At 42.3% G+C, this 17,052-nt stretch overlaps 1 protein-coding gene and 1 long non-coding RNA gene across 8 annotated transcripts in view; one reads left to right on the top strand and one right to left on the bottom strand.

Annotated features, from left to right (window-relative positions):
• The first annotated feature begins 4,426 nt into the window (after positions 1 to 4,426).
• PHF21A (PHD finger protein 21A) overlaps positions 4,427 to 17,052 on the top strand; it is a 95,059-nt gene continuing 82,433 nt past the window's right edge. For 4 of the 7 annotated variants that reach the window (XM_073658855.1, XM_073658857.1, XM_073658858.1 and 1 more), the window contains exon 1: positions 4,427 to 4,871. The gene's annotated coding sequence lies outside the window, so the exon portion shown is untranslated. Of the gene's footprint in view, positions 4,872 to 15,371; positions 15,735 to 17,052 lie in introns of those variants that run through there. The other 3 variants (XM_073658859.1, XM_073658856.1, XM_073658854.1) reach the window with 2 other exon arrangements.
• On the bottom strand, positions 8,907 to 15,321 carry LOC141174148 (uncharacterized). Its single transcript, XR_012252794.1, has 3 exons — positions 15,176 to 15,321; positions 14,222 to 14,325; positions 8,907 to 9,701 (listed from the first exon to the last, which is right to left on the bottom strand). It is a non-coding gene; the product is annotated as an uncharacterized lncRNA (long non-coding RNA).

The following is a 17,052-nucleotide window of genomic DNA, read 5'->3' as shown; positions in this document are numbered from 1 at the left end:
CTACCACATATAGTCTGGTCATACGATAATCGCCTGCTCAAAATAACCGTTGCATGAAAAATGTGCCAGTGTGGTGGTCAATTTAGATGTCTCCAGATCATGAATGAAACATCCGACAAGAACATGAATTGCAGAAACTCGGAGACAATTCCTTATTTGCTAAACTTGAAAAGTAAAGTTCCTGAGGTATATTTTGTCCTCCAAGCTTTCAGAATGGGCTCCACTAAGGCGTAGGCTATTAGAGATTGGGAACATCCCAAGTCTCTGAAAACGTTGCAGTACTTTCTTGGGTTCGCTAATTACTTTCGGAAATGTATATATATATTTTTTAAAGATTGCTAAACCATTGACTAATTTAACTAAGAAAATGGGCTGATGTGATTAATTGAAAAATATAGGCTGTCCGTGCCTTCACAGAGCTTAAAGTACATTTCTCGTCTGACCCTGTATTGTTTCAGCCTGATCGAGAGCATCTTTTTATAGTGGAGGTCAATGCCTCTGACGTTGGAGCGTTGCTATCACAAGGCACTCCGTCTCTCATTCAACTTTGTCTGCGCGCCTTCTTTTCAGGTAGGTTTTCGTCTCCCGAGAGAAATTACGATATCGGTAATTGTGAATTGTTGGCAATCAAGTGGGACTTCGATGGAATGGGACAACTTCCTTAAAGGTGACAAACATAAATTTGCTGTTATCAATGACCACGAAAACTTTACTTATCTAGAATATTCTTATTCAAGCTAGACAGGTGTTATTTTTTTTCCTAGGTTTCATTTTGTGGTAACATTTAGACCTGGTACAAAAAAATGTTAAAATTTGATGCACTTTCCTAAAGTTTCAGCCCATCTCAATCCAACAGGTTCCCATTTTAGCTGAGGGTATCCCTGTGTCTTCTGTTTAGCTAGAACTTGTTGAGATCCGTACTCAAAAATTGCTTGTTCCCCCCAACAGTTTCATCTTCTGTTTACTGTTATTTGACAACGGCTCGTATTCTGAAATTATTTCATAGAAACCATCAGGAATGGTCTAAAATAATAAAACAATGTATTCTCACCTTACTTCTTTCCCGATGCTCTTCTCTAATGCTAACAGGGTTCCCAACTGGGTCTCCTTATTTCCCATTCGGTCTGGACAGGCACGTGACTGATGCAGCCAATCACTGGCAGCAGTGGTGACCAAGGTGCCATGGTCAAAATAGGATGTAGACACTTGAGAGGGACTTTGATGTTCTTCATACTTCCGGCTCGGTCTGGCATGTAATCACAGTAGCCAAACACTGGTGTTCACCGTAAGCGAACAAACCATGGCCAGAACAGGACTGTACAGAGGATGTCTATGGTCCCAAGCATCATTGGAGTATTGGTAAGATGAGTATATTTTATTACATGTCATGAATCTCAGAGTATGGCTACACAAACAAAAGGTTGTTTTTTTTTTTTTACAAACTTCACGTTTTTTGGCCACTAAGATAATAAAAAAAACTATACGTTTAGTATCAGCGTAATCGTACTGACCTGGAGAATCTCGATACCGAATAATTTTTAATGCGCACTGAACAACGTAAAAACTAAATAAAAAAAAAATTATTATTGTTATTTTTCACCATTTCACCCCATTTTGAATTTTCTTCCTGTTTTTCAGTACCTTATACGGTAATATTAAGGGTGTCAGTCACAAGTATAACTCACCCAACAAAAATAATCTGCTGGACAGACAGAGAAAATATAACTAGTTAAGGATCCTGGAATAACCAAAGAACAAGTGAAAATGGAAAATTGCCCAGTGGGGAAAGGAATAAATTATATATATATATATATATATATATATATATATATATATATATATATAGAGACATTTGTGTGTGTATACACTGATGATTATAGCTTAGTTTTTATTTTAACGTGTAATGTTTTACATACAGTATGTATCGTCATCTGATAAAAGTGCACAGTCCATGTAAAGCCCTGGGGATGATAGCGCCCCACGTGTATTTTCTCTCATATTTTTTTTTTTTTTTAATATTTCCCGCATCTCCATTGCTTCCCCGTCTTGTATTTTTTCCCTCTCTCGTCTCTCTACTCTCATTCCCTCTTTTCTTCCTCCTCTACTGTCCCGCTCTCTTCTTCCTCCTCCTCCTCCATTTTCTTCCCCTATCTTCGTCACCATCTCCATCTTCCTTCTTTCTCCTGTCCATCTTCTTCCCCTTTCCTTCACTCACTCCATCTTCTTCCCCTCTCTCCATCTTCCTTCTGTCTCTCTTTCCTCCTCGCCATCTTCTTCCTCTCTCCTTCTCTCTTCTTCCTCCCCAGCTTCCTACACTCTCCACCTTTGCCCTCTAGCTTCATTCTTTCTTCTTCCTCCTCCCCATCTTGTTCCCCTCTTCCTTCTCTCCATCTTGTTATTCTCTTCCCCTCTCCATCTTGTCCCCCTCTCATCCTCCTCTCCATCTTGTTCACCTCTCTTCCTCTTCTCCATCTTGTTCCCCTCTCATCCTCCTCTCTCCATCTTGTTTCCCTCTCATCCTCCTCTCCATTTTGTTCCCCTCTCTTCCGCCTCTCCATCTTGTTCCCCTCTCAGCCTCCTCTCTCCATCTTGTTCCCCACTCTTCCTCCTCTCCATCTTGTTCCCCTCTCATCCTCCTCTCTATCTTGTTCCCCTCTCATTCTCCTCTCCATCTTGTGCCCCTCTTCCTCCTCTCCATATTGTTCCCCTCTCATCCTCCTCTCTATCTTGTTCCCCTCTCTTCCTCCTCTCCATCTTGTTCCCCTCTCATCCTCCTCCCCATCTTGTTCCCCTCTCATCCTCCTCTCCATCTTCCCTCTCTCTTCTTCCTCCTATCTTGTACCCCTCTCTTCCTCTTCTCCATCTTGTGCCCCTCACTTCCTCCTCTCCAACTTGTTCCCCACTCTTCCTCTTCTCCATCTTGTTCCCCTCTTCCTCCTCTCCATCTTGTTCCCCTCTCCATCTTGTTCCCCTCTTCCTTCTCTCCATCTTGTTCCCCTCTCTTCCTTCTCTCCATCTTGTTCCCCTCTCTTCCTCCTCTCCATCTTGTTCCCCTCTCTTCCTCCTCTCTATCTTGTTCCCCTCTCATTCTCCTCTCCATCTTGTGCCCCTCTTCCTCCTCTCCATATTGTTCCCCTCTCATCCTCCTCTCTATCTTGTTCCCCTCTCTTCCTCCTCTCCATCTTGTTCCCCTCTCATCCTCCTCCCCATCTTGTTCCCCTCTCATCCTCCTCTCCATCTTCCCTCTCTCTTCTTCCTATCTTGTACCCCTCTCTTCCTCTTCTCCATCTTGTGCCCCTCACTTCCTCCTCTCCAACTTGTTCCCCACTCTTCCTCTTCTCCATCTTGTTCCCCTCTTCCTCCTCTCCATCTTGTTCCCCTCTCTTCCTCCTCTCCATCTTGCTCCCCTCTCATCCTCCTCTCCATCTTCCCTCTCTTCTTCCTCCTCTCTATCTTGTTCCCCTCTCTTCCTCTTCTCCATCTTGTCCCCCTCTCCATCGTCCCTCGCTCTTCTTCCTCCTCTCCATCTTGTCCCCCTCTCCATCTTCCCTCGCTCTTCTTCCTCCTCTCCATCTTGTTCCCCTCTCTCCCTCTTCCCTCTCTTCTTCCTCCTCTCCATCTTGTTCCCCTCTCTTCCTCTTCTCCATCTTGTCCCCCTCTCCATCTTCCCTCGCTCTTCTTCCTCCTCTCCATCTTGTTCCCCTCTCTTCCTCTTCTCCATCTTCCCTCTCTTCTTCCTCCTCTCCATCTTGTTCCCCTCTCTTCCTCCTCTCCATCTTGTCCCCCTCTCCATCTTCCCTCTCTCTTCTTCCTCCTCTCCATCTTGTTCCCCTCTCTTCCTCTTCTCCATCTTGTCCCCCTCTCCATCTTCCCTCTCTCTTCTTCCTCCTCTCCATCTTGTTCCCCTCTCTTCCTCTTCTCCATCTTGTCCCCCTCTCCATCTTCCCTCTCTCTTCTTCCTCCTCTCCATCTTGTTCCCCTCTCTTCCTCTTCTCCATCTTGTCCCCCTCTCCATCTTCCCTCTCTCTTCTTCCTCCTCTCACTTCTCTTGACTTTACTTTTTCCCCTCACTTTACATCCGGGTTTTTCTCCCTAGGCAATGGGAGCCGCATCACACCCCGTTCCTTAGGCAAAGTGAAATAAATTCGCCGCACCGACAAACGTCAAATAGTCCGCTGTTGCCTTCGCTCCTCTTTCCTTTTCCTTCACTCTGACATTAGACGTTTCCTCACCGATCAGGGGGTTTTCCCACTCGGGGAACATTCCGGTTAACTTATTGAGCCTATTTGAGGGGAGGGAAGTCGATCTCCCTCCAATCACACTCCCCCTCACTCCTCTCTCCCTCCGCTTCGCCGGCCGCTTTTTTTCCCCCCCTCTTTCTACGTCACAGCGCGCGGCCCCGTCACCCCTCCCTGCCTCGCTGATAGGACCCCGCGGGGACGCGCTTGGTAGTGGAGAAGAGAGTGCGGCGGAGTGATCCGGCTCCGGGTGCACTGCGGTTCGGGGAGGGAGAGAGTTCTTCTTCTTCTTTGGCCATCACTTTCTCTTTATTTATTTATTTGCCCTGACGGGGGGCAGTTATCTCCCCCGCGCCCCCCGGCTTTTGTTCCGGTCCCTCTTCTTCCGGCTTTCACTCTTCCCCCTCACTGACTTCCCCCCCCTCTCCCGTTACTGGGGGGGGGTCGTATTTGCCCCCAGCCTGTGGTGGGCCGGGGGGGGGGTGCTCTGTGAGGAAAGATGTGGCGGTGACAGCCCGGCTTCTCTCCCATGAAAGAAGAGGAGAAGAAAGAAACGAGAAGAGGAGGAGGAGGCGGCGGCGAGGGGAGCGTCCCCGGCGGCCCCCACCCCGGAGCGGGGTCCTCCTGCAGCAGGTGTGGGCCGGTGAGGGGGCGGCGAGCCTGTGGGGGGCGCTCAGGCCGCGGCGGGGGGATGGGGGAGTGTGAGTGGAAACTTGGCCGCGCAGGCCGGAGTGGGCACAACTTGTGTGACTGCCACTTCCCGAGTGGGAGCCGCAGATTTATAGGAAGTTCAGCGGCGTCCGGTGCCTCCCCCGCATTGTCCCTCCGGCCTCCCGGCCTCCTCCCGCTCCGGCCTCCACACAACTTTTCCCTTCCTTCCTATTATTTCTCTCCATTTTTTTTTTCCAATCTCTTTTATTTCTCGTACGGGCTGCGGATCCGCGTTTTATTTTTTTGCCGTATTCAGCGACACCGTTCACGTCAATGTCCTTTAAAACGCACCATTCCCACATTTTTGTTTTATTTATTACGGCTCGTTGTGAGGTGAAAAATGGCCGAACAGCGCCATTCTCTACGGCGACACCAAACTTGAGTTTATTTATTTATTTATTTATTTATTTATTTTAAATTGACTTTTTTTTGTTTGTTTCGCTCTTGACGCTATTTATTTTTTTTCTAAGTTCAGTAACTTTTTTTTTTTTTTTAAGTTTTCCATCGTCGTTGCCGCCCGAGAATTTGTTTTATTGCGCGGCGAGACGTAGATTTTATCGATACTATTATGGGGAAAATACGAGGGTTCGGTCGCTTTTTAGCACATTTTTTTGGGGGGTGGGGACCTAAAAACGACAGTAAAGACGGATTGAATGTTTTTTATTTATATATATATATATATATATATATATATATATATATATATATATATATTTTATAAAAAAACATAAAGGTGAAATAATGTTGTTTTGATCAGACTTTAGTAGACGCCTCAATAAGAAATGTGTTTATTTTATTTATTTTTTACCTGCGAGAAAAAGAAAGGCAATTTAAACTTTATTATTTTTTTTTTTTTATTATTATTATTTTTATTTTATTACATTATAATGTATATATTTTTTTCCAAATCTTAAACTATATATATTTTAATGTTTTTTTATTTGCCCACTTAGGTGATATATAATTGCTTGTACTATATACCGTAATACTTCCAGGGCTTCATAAGCGCACAAAGATGGCGGCAAGCAGGAGCCTTCAGTACTTCAGGGCTTCATAAGCGCACAAAGATGGCGGCCTTCAGTAGGCCCCCTGTCGCTATGGCGATCCATTATCAGCCCAATAAACCATGTGGTTGCCCTTGGAAACAGACTGGTTTTGTCATGTGACCTAGCAGTTTAGTTGTATCTGTGGAATGGTTATTATGGCGCTTTATAACAGCACAATTCAGGTGGTCACCCCAAGCCGCCTCTTTATAGGGGGTCATCGACCTCTCACTTTCCCACCAGGGGTTTCTGATAATGCAGCCTATTCTACTTAATAGGAGCAACGGACGCCACATTTGCTGGTACTCTTAGGGTGGAAGTACTTGCTGACCCCCTTAAAAGGATTGTCTGTGGTATAAAAAAGCAACTTAAGGAGTAGGAAATACATCAAATTAATACAATGACCACTAGCACACATGATCTGGTGGTCCCCGCCGGTCTTTGTTTACATCCCTGCAGGAAATAAAAGGGGTGTCTGTGAGGAGGATATCTGTTATTACTTTTAGGCTGTGTGCCCACTATGCGTTTTTGATGCGGAATTTCCACAGCGGAAACGCTTTAAAAACACTTGGTAATCCGTGACCCATGGTCCCCAATGAAAATCTGCATGTTCTGTGCGCATGCTGCGTAATTTTCAGCGCGGAAAAATACGCAGCATGTCCATTATTTGTGCGGATTTGACTACTCAATGCATTTGAAAAACGCAAGTCAAATCCGCATGTTAAAACGCTGCAAAAAACGCTTAAAGTCCGCAAGCGTTTTTTACTGCCAAGGACATGCAGAAACGCTGCGGAAATTTTCTGCTTCAATTCTGCATCGTGGGCACATTGCCTTAAAGGACACCATGAGCTCATATATAAAAGGCAGTATGGTAGTGGACAACCCCTTTAGAGATCACGTGCTGTACAGAAGTCAGCAACATGATTGGCTGCAGCGGTCAGGTGTATGTACATCACTCCAACAAAGTAAACAGGAGCAATGAGGGTGTTACCTGGTGAGTAGTGATTTTATTTTTTTAATGCATTTCCTACACTTTGCTCATCTTGCTTAAATCCTGGACAATCAAATTATATTAAACCCCCCCCCCCCAAAAAAAAAAAAAAAATACTGACCCTCAGTGCAGATCCTCTAAATGGAGTTTCCCTCTTAGGGAACAGGTTCACACGATCGTAAAAAAAACGTTCAGAGTTTCATCTGAACAATTTTTTTCTCACTTGACTTCCGTGTACAATCCACTTTTTTTTTTTTTAAACTCCGCAGCTATTAACCATTTACACGACCAGTTACAGTTCCCTATATTACAGAAGTTCAATATATGCCTTAAAAGCGGCTGCTGTAATGTGGCTCCGTACGGCATCCGATTTTCTTGTTGAGCACCCATAGACTTGAATTGGCTGAGCCTCATCCGATTTATGGAAGAAACCAGCACAAGATGCAACCAAAAATGCTGCGTAACCCCAGCCTGAAGCATGGGCAGCTAAACTTTGCACTGTTATATCTGTAGATCTCTTAGTTTATGGCAGGATCTGCTGACAATCTATAGGTGCAAGCAGCTTTTTTTTTTTTTTTTTTCCAGGTTGCCATTATTATTTTTTTTATTTTTTGCCTTTCCATTTGCATCTGTGGGATTATGGGTTCAGTTAACTCCCAGTGGATAACTTTCATCCTGCAGTTGTCTAATGTCTGTGGAAAAGTTTACTATTGTTAAATATCTGGAGTAATTTTCTACAGAGATGCTCACCTCACCTCAATCACTTGAGACAAGTGGCCTCGTTGGTCCTGAGAAATCAAACTGGGGGGAAAATGGGGTCCCCCATCGCCTTCCATAGTTTCAGAGCCATGTGCCACATAGTTACAGTCCATTGTTTATCTAGTGCAAAAAAAACCTCATCTGCATCAAAGTGCATGGCGGCAAAGCCTCCTGCACATTGCAAGAAAGTACATCAAGTCCTAAAGTTATAAATGACCCACAACTGAATTACTGTGATATACTTTAGACAAACTTTCAGTTGCATCTATAGGCAGCACATTTATCAGTGACTCTAGGTTGTGCACCTTATTAAGGGTAAGTTCACAAGTAGCAGATTGCGTGCGGGAAAACAACTGCCTCAAGTCTCATCTACAGGATGAATAAAATCTCCAACTAGAAATTGACTTGCGTGTGTGGATTTTATAATATATACACTATGTGAATGTCTTTTTGACATGCAAAGGGTAAATTCATTGAAACATCTGCTAGTAAAAATCTGCAGCCAATCTGCTGTAAGTGAAAGTCTGTATAACACATTAACAACTTGTTTCGTGCAAAGCTGTAGTTTGGTATAGCAAATTACTCCTCCCGTATGACGTAGGATGGGCTCAGACATCAGGTACGAGATACTTCATCTTTTTGCTGCCCATGTTTTGGAGCGCACATTGAGCCACAATGCTAGTCTGTTGGTTATGATGGCTCCTGCTGGGAGATGCTCTGCACTCATCATCTAGTGGTACCTTCCATTTGGAAAGTTTGTATATATTCAGCTGATCAGCAGATATCATTCTGGGTTGATGTAAAGTTGCCTTCTTGTCTTTGGCTGTTGACCGACTAGTCCTATAGCATCGTGTTGCTAGTGTGACAGAATTTGCGTTCCCCAATGTCGCCTTTTATAGGATGGTAGTAATGATGGAAATGTTTATGTTCAGGTTTTAATGCGACTTTGGTGCTGTTGTATATTATGTTCTTGTGACGTATAAGGCCGGGGTCAGACGAATGTTGTAGATATCGGTCCAGTCCTGTTCATGTCGCGGAGATGTGCGGAGCTGCAGTCCATTACATGCATTATTTTCATCCATAAAACAAGAATACGTTCTGTTGAGCACATGTGCAGCCACAGAGTGAAAGCACTGCCCCGAGAGACACCATGACCGTCACATTTGGTGACTACTAGGGCTGTGGAGACAGTAAGCCAAACCTCCGACTACTCAGCTTCCCTGACTCCGACTCCACGGCTCTGTTCCTCAGGAGCCTCACTACTGAGCGTGGACATAAGGTGCAGCACAGATTCATCTCAACTAAAAGCAGAGACCCTGCGATCAGGAACAGAACAGACATTTATAGGACATTTCATAACTTTCCCAAATTCTTATTAAAACATTTACAGCACATTGTACTTCTGTACCCAATGTATTATATATCCATTTTATACCGACTCCACCAAAATGGACACCGACTCTCCGACTCAACAGCACCGGTGACTACGCCACAACTTTTTAAACTAACAGAAAAATCACAAAATGTTACCTTACTAACATTTTTCAAATCTGTTGTAAGCATCCACCAAAATTTGTAGATAGCAATCCTATTATTCGCTATAGGTGTAACAAAACCCACAAATTGTGACAGGTTTCAGTTTAATGTAATTTTGCAAAAAAGAAATGAGTGAGTACTAGTTCTTCACTGTATGACTTTATTTACATAATGATCAACTAAACGTCCCACTTAAGGCCAGTGGCCACGGCAGATCAGGACTTGTGCAGTGGTACTTGTATTCTGTAGGGTTCTGTATTATGGATCCGTCTGTATGCCGTGAGTCATGTCTCCATAAGGCTAGGTTTTTTTTTTGTTTTTTTTTTACTCCAACCTAACTTTTTGAGTCCGATCTTTACAGATTAGTCTGTGTAGTTTCGTGGCTATAAAAAGTTTCTAACTGGGGTTTTGCTGAACATGGACCTGTTGAGCAGATAAGATCCATAGAAGTTACTGGAAATTAGCAGAAAGTGTAGTAAAAGTTCTGATTTGAATGATCTTCTATCTTGTGAGCAAATATATTTGTATCGCTGGTGCTATATTCTGATGTTAGACACAAGACAACTAATAGCAACTTTTTTTTTTTTTAGGCCTCATTTATATACACTGATATATTTATATCAGTTATGAAAACGGCTTGTTTTATTCTTGTCTTTGGTTGTTGACTGGTTTGTGTTGCTTGTACTATAGAATTTGCATCCCCAAATGGGAATGGGAATGGGAATTGGGCAGTATGGTGGCTTAGTGGTTAGCACTGCACGGTGGCTTAGTGGTTAACACTGCAGCCTTGCAGCCCTGGGGTCCTGGGTTCAAATCCCACCAAGGACAACATCTGCAAGGAGTTTGTATGTTCTCCCCATGTTTGTGTGGGTTTCTGCCGGGTTCTCTGCTTTCCCCCCACACTCCAAAGACTGATAGGGAATGTAGATTGTGATCCCCAATGGGGACACTGATGATAATGTCTGTGAAGCGCTGTGGAATTAATGGCATTATATAAGTGAGTAAAATAAATAAATTGGAATCCTAATATGGATGAAAAAATGTGTTGGCTTTACAGTCACGTGAATGAGACCTTTTTAGGCCTCATTCAGATGTCAGTGATTTTTCAGTTATGCTTAAAATGGTCGGATTTTCATCAATTTTTTTTCATAGTTTTTACCGTCAATGTTTCATCAGTTTTCACGTATGGGAAAATAAACGAGTAAATTGGAAAGCTTCTCCTGTTCATTACAGTGAAAATCACGGACTGCACAGTGATGACATTCGTGTACTGTCCGTGATTTTCACCGACCCATAAACTTGTACATGTCTCTGGAATTTTTTCACGGATAAACGGGCCTTAAAGAAACCCACTGACGTGAACTGCTCCGTAGATTACAATGAATAAATGTTCTATCCTTGAAAACCATTGATAGAATACATAATAAACGGACGTCTGCTCCGTCTATTATGGTTTTGTTGCTTTTCTTTGATGAATGTCCTTCGTTTTGATTCATATTTGGTATGGCCATTCAGAAAAATCCTAGTTCGAAGAGATGGTCGAAGTCTACAGGGAGAGTCCTGTGACTCCAGCTGGCATCAGTAGTTGATTGACGGGTCTCCCCCTTGCATTGCACAAACATGATGTGACCATGGCTGACCACTGGTCTTTGCACCTGTAAATCATTCTACATTACCTGAGATATTGCAGCATTCGCAGGACAAAGTAAACTTTGCTGATTACACAAAGCTATGCCATTTGGCTTTGGTGAATTTGCATGCCAGTCATGGTCATTGTGCTCAAAGCTGTTCTTGGGGGTTCATCGCGCTCCATAAATTTACTGGAATAAAGACACCTGGAGAAACATGTTGCAACATTGTATAATCAATTTTCAGTCATTTTGTGTTATGTTCTGATATAGCAAAGGAGTCTGAAGTCTTCTGATCCACCTTTTTTGGAGGGGGGCTTTGTGTACTTGTGAATGTACATGGTTACTGTGTCTACCTGGTAAATTTCTTTTGCAATACATGGTCCTCCAACTTCTGATGATCACAGCTATCCTTTGACATGAAAGTTTGCATTGTGATCTTGCATGATAACGTGTCCTATATCGCTCTCACCGGTGCAGAGATCTGTAATGACTGACAGGAGAGCGGCTCTTGAAAAGCCGTGTTCACACATCCCAACTTGAGGCTCCAGAAATTATTATTATTATTTATTTATTTATTTATTTTTTTTTTAGTTCATAAAGAAACTTTAAAGCTGTGATATTGCCACAGATCTCGCATGTGCCACATTGTTACCGGAGGAGTTTTAGTAAAATAAATGCAGATTTTCACCAGAACTTGTCGCGTGGCAATAAATAGACACCTACATTCTCCTGCTCCCTCCGGTCTCCCCTTTCAAATCAAGTATTGATTAGCAACTCGCCAGCCTTCATGCTATAATTGATTTATGTAATTGACACACATTGAAGTAGCTACGAGGACCTATTTTCCTTTATTTTGATGTACAGACTTTTGCTGTGCTTTTCTAAGGTTGCAAAATACTAAAAAAAAAATCAGAATCAGAGCATCATTCAGCCATTGATGAGCAGTAACCTGTGCATAGCCTTGTGCTGATGTGTCTCCTTTTTAGCTTCCTTTCCTCTGTTTGGTCTCGGATTGTGCGTGTTTTTTTTTTTTTTTTCCCACTAGCAATCACAGCTGCCATCCTAACACCAAGGAATGTGCTTGTCGCTCTCTCCACCCCTTTGCACTTTACAGGGGTTTGTCGAGGACGTGTGTGCTGTGCCGAATAATGTCCCTTGTTTTCAGGGGCTTTGTTTACTAGGAGCCTTCCCATTTCTGTGTGTATGTGAAATAAAATATCAGTGGTTTGCAGTGGAAGCAGGAAACGTGCTGTTATGTGGATACCCTTTACAGGAAACATTAAGCGACGTTAACGTGTAGATAGAAGTAATCTGCTGCTGGGATTCTGCATTCGTCTTGTTTTTCCAGAAATGAGTCAGTCGCTCGGTATTCTTAGGCCATGAATGTGAGCAGCACTTGTAGTTGAAATGCACGGTAACAATTGCTGTGAGTTTTGCTTTGATTTCTCGGGCCTAGAACAACTCCCAGACAACTTCAGCTTATAAGCTTTTGTATGGGCAGCAGCATGGTGCAAACACTACAGTCCATCTGTCGCGGCCAGGGCTTTGAGGGGACAGGTGGCAGAGAGGCCCGGGTCCATAGCTTGATATTTACTTACTTGCATGGAAATAAATGTTCTGTTCCAGGGCTGGGAGTGGCTGCAGGGGCTTTGTCTTAGCCATGTTTTATCTGTGTAGCGTCAGTACATATGCTGGAGCATGTGTAGAGCGATGCTAAGGCGGCTGTACTGGACGTTCTGTTATGTTAGCACATTTGCTAGACTGAGGCTGTTTTGCTGTAATGCTATTTTCCTCCCTTCTTTCAGATGAGTGTATTAATCATTTGTGTGTTTTTTTCCTTTGATTGTAGGAGGCTACAGACCCCCTCATTTTTTTTTTTTTTAACTCTTTTCTTAAGTTTGGTAAGAAGGTTGCGGAATCTTTACTTTTTTTTTATCATTACTTTATAATTCTCTGCCCCACCCCCACTTTTAACTTTATAAAAATTAATGTGTAGCCCTAAAAGTAGAATGTAACTGTGGAATGAGTAATATATGATATAATATACATCTAATCTTCGCGCACATATTTGTTACTGTATTACAGCTGGAAACACACCACCACCCCCTCCCCTCATTGTGGGTCTGATCTAAGTAAACTAGGATGTGCGACTGTATTATAAGTGCAAAAAGCTTTGTATTGTGCACAAGTGCAACTGGCATTCAGCAGTTTTTATGCAGGGTCCATTATGCCAAGGGTACCTTAAGCCGGTCCATTTCTTGTGATTGTACTATGGATGAAAATCCTGCCTGTAAGGTTGGTGACCTTAATACAAGGGCAGAGAAAAGCTTGGATACTATTGCCCACCATAAATATTGCACTTTGCATTCACAGTAGATCACAGTGCAGTGTTGCACGTTTGCCTCTTAAATTTTGCTTTTCGGGGGTTACATCGAATACAATCAATGTGATAATTCTGGAGCGGTTTATTTTTATCTATGAAGCCGTGTCCTGCAACGTTTTGTGTTTTAATTGAAATGACATGTCTGTATATTTAGTCAAAAGTTGTTGGTTGTAAATATTATTGAAGATGGTTTTATCGTTGGTATAGTGTAAGGTCATTAACGCACTTGGGGGAGAGGGGGGGATTTAGGTGGTCATTTATAAACTTGCATTATATGTCTAGGGATTAGCAACCTTGGGCACCCCCAGCTGTTGTGAAACTACAAGTCCCAGCTTGGAAGAGGTGTTAGTAGGTGCAGCTGATTACTGATGCCTGTCCTAGAGTATCTTTTATATTTTTACACCTTCCTAGTAAAGTACGGTAGATAACATTTGTCTACCTTTTATACTTGCAGTTATAATTTTTAAGGGACCTTTTACATTGTGTTGGCCCTTTTCAGAGTTTCATACTGCACTCCTGGAGGTATCAGTCTACAGACAAGCCTATGTTGTATTGGGGTCAAGTTTTATAGACGAGTGTTTTCTCCATTTCTCCAAGTGTTTTTATTTTTTTTGTGTGTTTTTATTTTATTTTCTTTTTTTTTTTAGTTTATTTTTTTCCCCTGCTTACAAGAAAATTACTCACGAACTGATTAGAAAATTGTCATTCTGCCAAGGGGTTATGAAAAATAACACGGTATAATTATGCATGTCTATTGCAAGTTTGGTTTTCATGTTATATATACAGTAATTTTTTTTTTTTTTGCTTCTTGGGTAAATGCCATTAATATGAAACAAATACTGAATAGAAAAGCTTTAGATTCCATATGACATAGTGCTATGTGTATATTACATTAGTCTATGTAAAGGTTGATCTTGCCTCGTACTTACAAAGTCTGGTTTAGGACTAACGTCTGGTGGTACATGGAGTCTCTACAGTGCCATATTGGTTGGTTGCCTCTCTGTATAGTTTCAGTCCTTGTAGACAGTATTACCTGTGTAATACAGTATGTTACCACAGATTCTGCTAGGGAATGTTGTTACAGTTAATATCCCCTGCAAACTCCGCTGTGCATTTGGCACTTATTTCTCATTCACACTGCAGATTTTTATGTGAATGAAGTATTGCAAAATCGCAGATATTCCATGTAAAGAATCTGATGTATATTTATTCCTTGTGGGAACATATCCTTATAAAAAAAAATAACATATGGCCAGATGCATAAGCTTTGGAACCACCTTTGATGAAAAGTATATTTTTCCCTGTTGTAAATGTGTCTGTTTGTGTTATATACAAGGCCTTGTGATGTGCATGGTTGTCCTTTAGGCAGTGTGATTGACAAGCACTGCTCTCTATACTCCACCCCCTGGTCTCCCTCCTCTTCACCCCCCCCCCCCCCATGTGTACTGCCTGCATTATCCATGCAAGTTGATGGAAGAAGGAGCAATGAAGTGACCATTACTCTTGCAAGAAAATCACAACATTTGACAGAATAGAAAAAAAAAATGTACATGTTGCGTAATATAACGATAATAATGTATATGAGGCAGCGTCCCTACTAGCAGAGTGCTGTGTACCCCTGAAGTAAATCTAGGGTGACCATTATCACTATATGTGAAGGAATGACTAATAATAATCCGTATAGGGCCATCTGAGACTTGTCAGGGAACCTATACCTGTTGAGTAGAGGACACCATGTAATTCATCATCCAGGGCTTTCCCTGAATCCATCTCTGCCTGAAAAGCAACACCTATGTATCACCTGCCTTCATTGCTTTATCCCTCAAGCCTCTATGTGCTTGTATGTAAAACATATTGTCTCACTGCTGCTTCAAAGCAATTACCTTAAGAACAGAAGTTTGCTGGCATTCAGAGTGTATAGACGTGTTTCCCCTGCTTTCTATATAAGCCGTGAATAGCCATTGCTTTGGAGAGTTGGAAGGGTGTTCATGGCTTGTCTGAACCGGATAGGTTGCCTCTCGACCAACCTTTTGCCAGCATTTCTGCGCACAGACAAACTTGATGGCTGTGCTCTAAGTGTAGAGTGAAACGTCAGGAGTTTTCTGCCTGTGTAAACATTCTGTTCTCCCAGGGTTCACTGATGGAAATGAGGTCTTTCTGATGTGTGTTATATGTTGGTAGGGTTCTCATTGAGACTATTAAGTGCCTGCCTGCTCTTGTAGGATGTGTCTGAGATCTTAAATTAGCCTAGACTCGAAAAGGGAGAAATGAAAGAAAAGATGGGCCTGATGTCATGTGCTGCTGCTGCTATGGGATATTCTTTGCTTGGGACTCAGGCTGTGGCCTGCAGGAGCATCACTGAAACACACAGATAATGCTAGAGGTGCTGTTTCTAGCAGTTAGTGGACCAGTGTCTTGTCAGTGTAACTCCCAGGAACAAAGGTACGTCCTTTTTTATTTTTTTGCTCCACAAGCCGTGCTGCTGTTGGCAAAGCAATAGCACCGCTGTGTTTAATTTCTAGCATTGTTACTACTTGTAAATGTACTTTTCATTTGCGGTCTGTTAGGAAATACTTTGTGGTGTTATGTCTTTAGTGTGCCTTATATTTCATATATAATTACTTCCAACATTTCCTGTCAACAGATGTCTGCTTGGGACACTAGATCACTAGCTACAACCTAGTTCGATGGAACTAAACTTTGCATTATCCTTTCTTTTTGTCTTGTTGGACATTTCAATTTCAACCATAATAAGTTTTTCAACTCCTGGGCTGTTCCATAGCTTTTTTTTTTTTCACAGGTGGTACTTTCTAACACTACATTTTTATATACAGGGGTATATAAAGAGGTTGTCCAGTACTTTTAATTGAGATTTCTGAAATCTCCTAGCTTTGTATGGTACTGTAAAAAAACAGCTTTTGATTTGCATAATAAAATGCATCAAAAAAGATGCAAAAATGCAACGTTTCAACATATCCTAAGGCTGGATTCACACATAGGATAGACCTGTCAATCATCTGACTGATTCATGCTGACCGTGGCTCAGGCAGCACGATTCTAATTACAGGTTCCCTTTAAAAGGGTGACCCCCGGCTGCTGCCACCGCGGGGACCCCAGCGCTGCGTCACGCCACACTTGGCGTGACATCAGCGGGGGGTTACGTGCTGCCTGTGAGCGGCCTTAGGATATGTTTTTTTTTTTTTTTGCATCTTTTTTGATGCATTTTATTATGAAAATTAAAAGCTGTTTTTTACAGTACCGTACAAAGCTAGGAGATTTCAGAAATCTCATGCACACGCTTGTTTTTTTTTTTTTCCTGACTGAATTGGAAAATTACTGCTTTTCTGAAAACTGCAGCATGTCAATTCCTTCAGCGTTTTTACAGCCTTTATTCACCAAAAAAAGCGATGAGAAAGTACAAAGAACGCAGCCATGTGTTTTTGCTGCTTTTTTTGGTGAATGAAACGAGCTTTATTAAAAATGTACTGTAGACAAACGACACATAATTTGCAGCAAAAAAAAAAGCTGTTAAAATGCAGCAAAACCTTTGCTTTTTGTAAGCATCTTTTTACTGCCTAGATAGCAGATTTAGGCTGCAGCAGAAAACCAAAGTGTGAACATAGTCTTAGAGCAAACTCAAACACACAGGGGGCCAAAATGAAAAACTTGGACAAAGTCACGGGCCAACCGGTATACAGAATAATGGCCCCCACAAAGTCCTCAATACAGATTAATGGGCCCCACATAGTCCTCTATAACT

The sequence above is a fragment of the Phyllobates terribilis genome, unplaced genomic scaffold, assembly GCF_046119375.1.
Source record: "Phyllobates terribilis strain yellow unplaced genomic scaffold, ASM4611937v1 Scaffold_13__5_contigs__length_258822181, whole genome shotgun sequence".
Classification (NCBI taxonomy): Eukaryota; Metazoa; Chordata; class Amphibia; order Anura; family Dendrobatidae; genus Phyllobates; species Phyllobates terribilis.
Note: the sequence above shows the minus strand (reverse complement) of the source record. Positions and strands in the feature narration are given on the sequence as shown.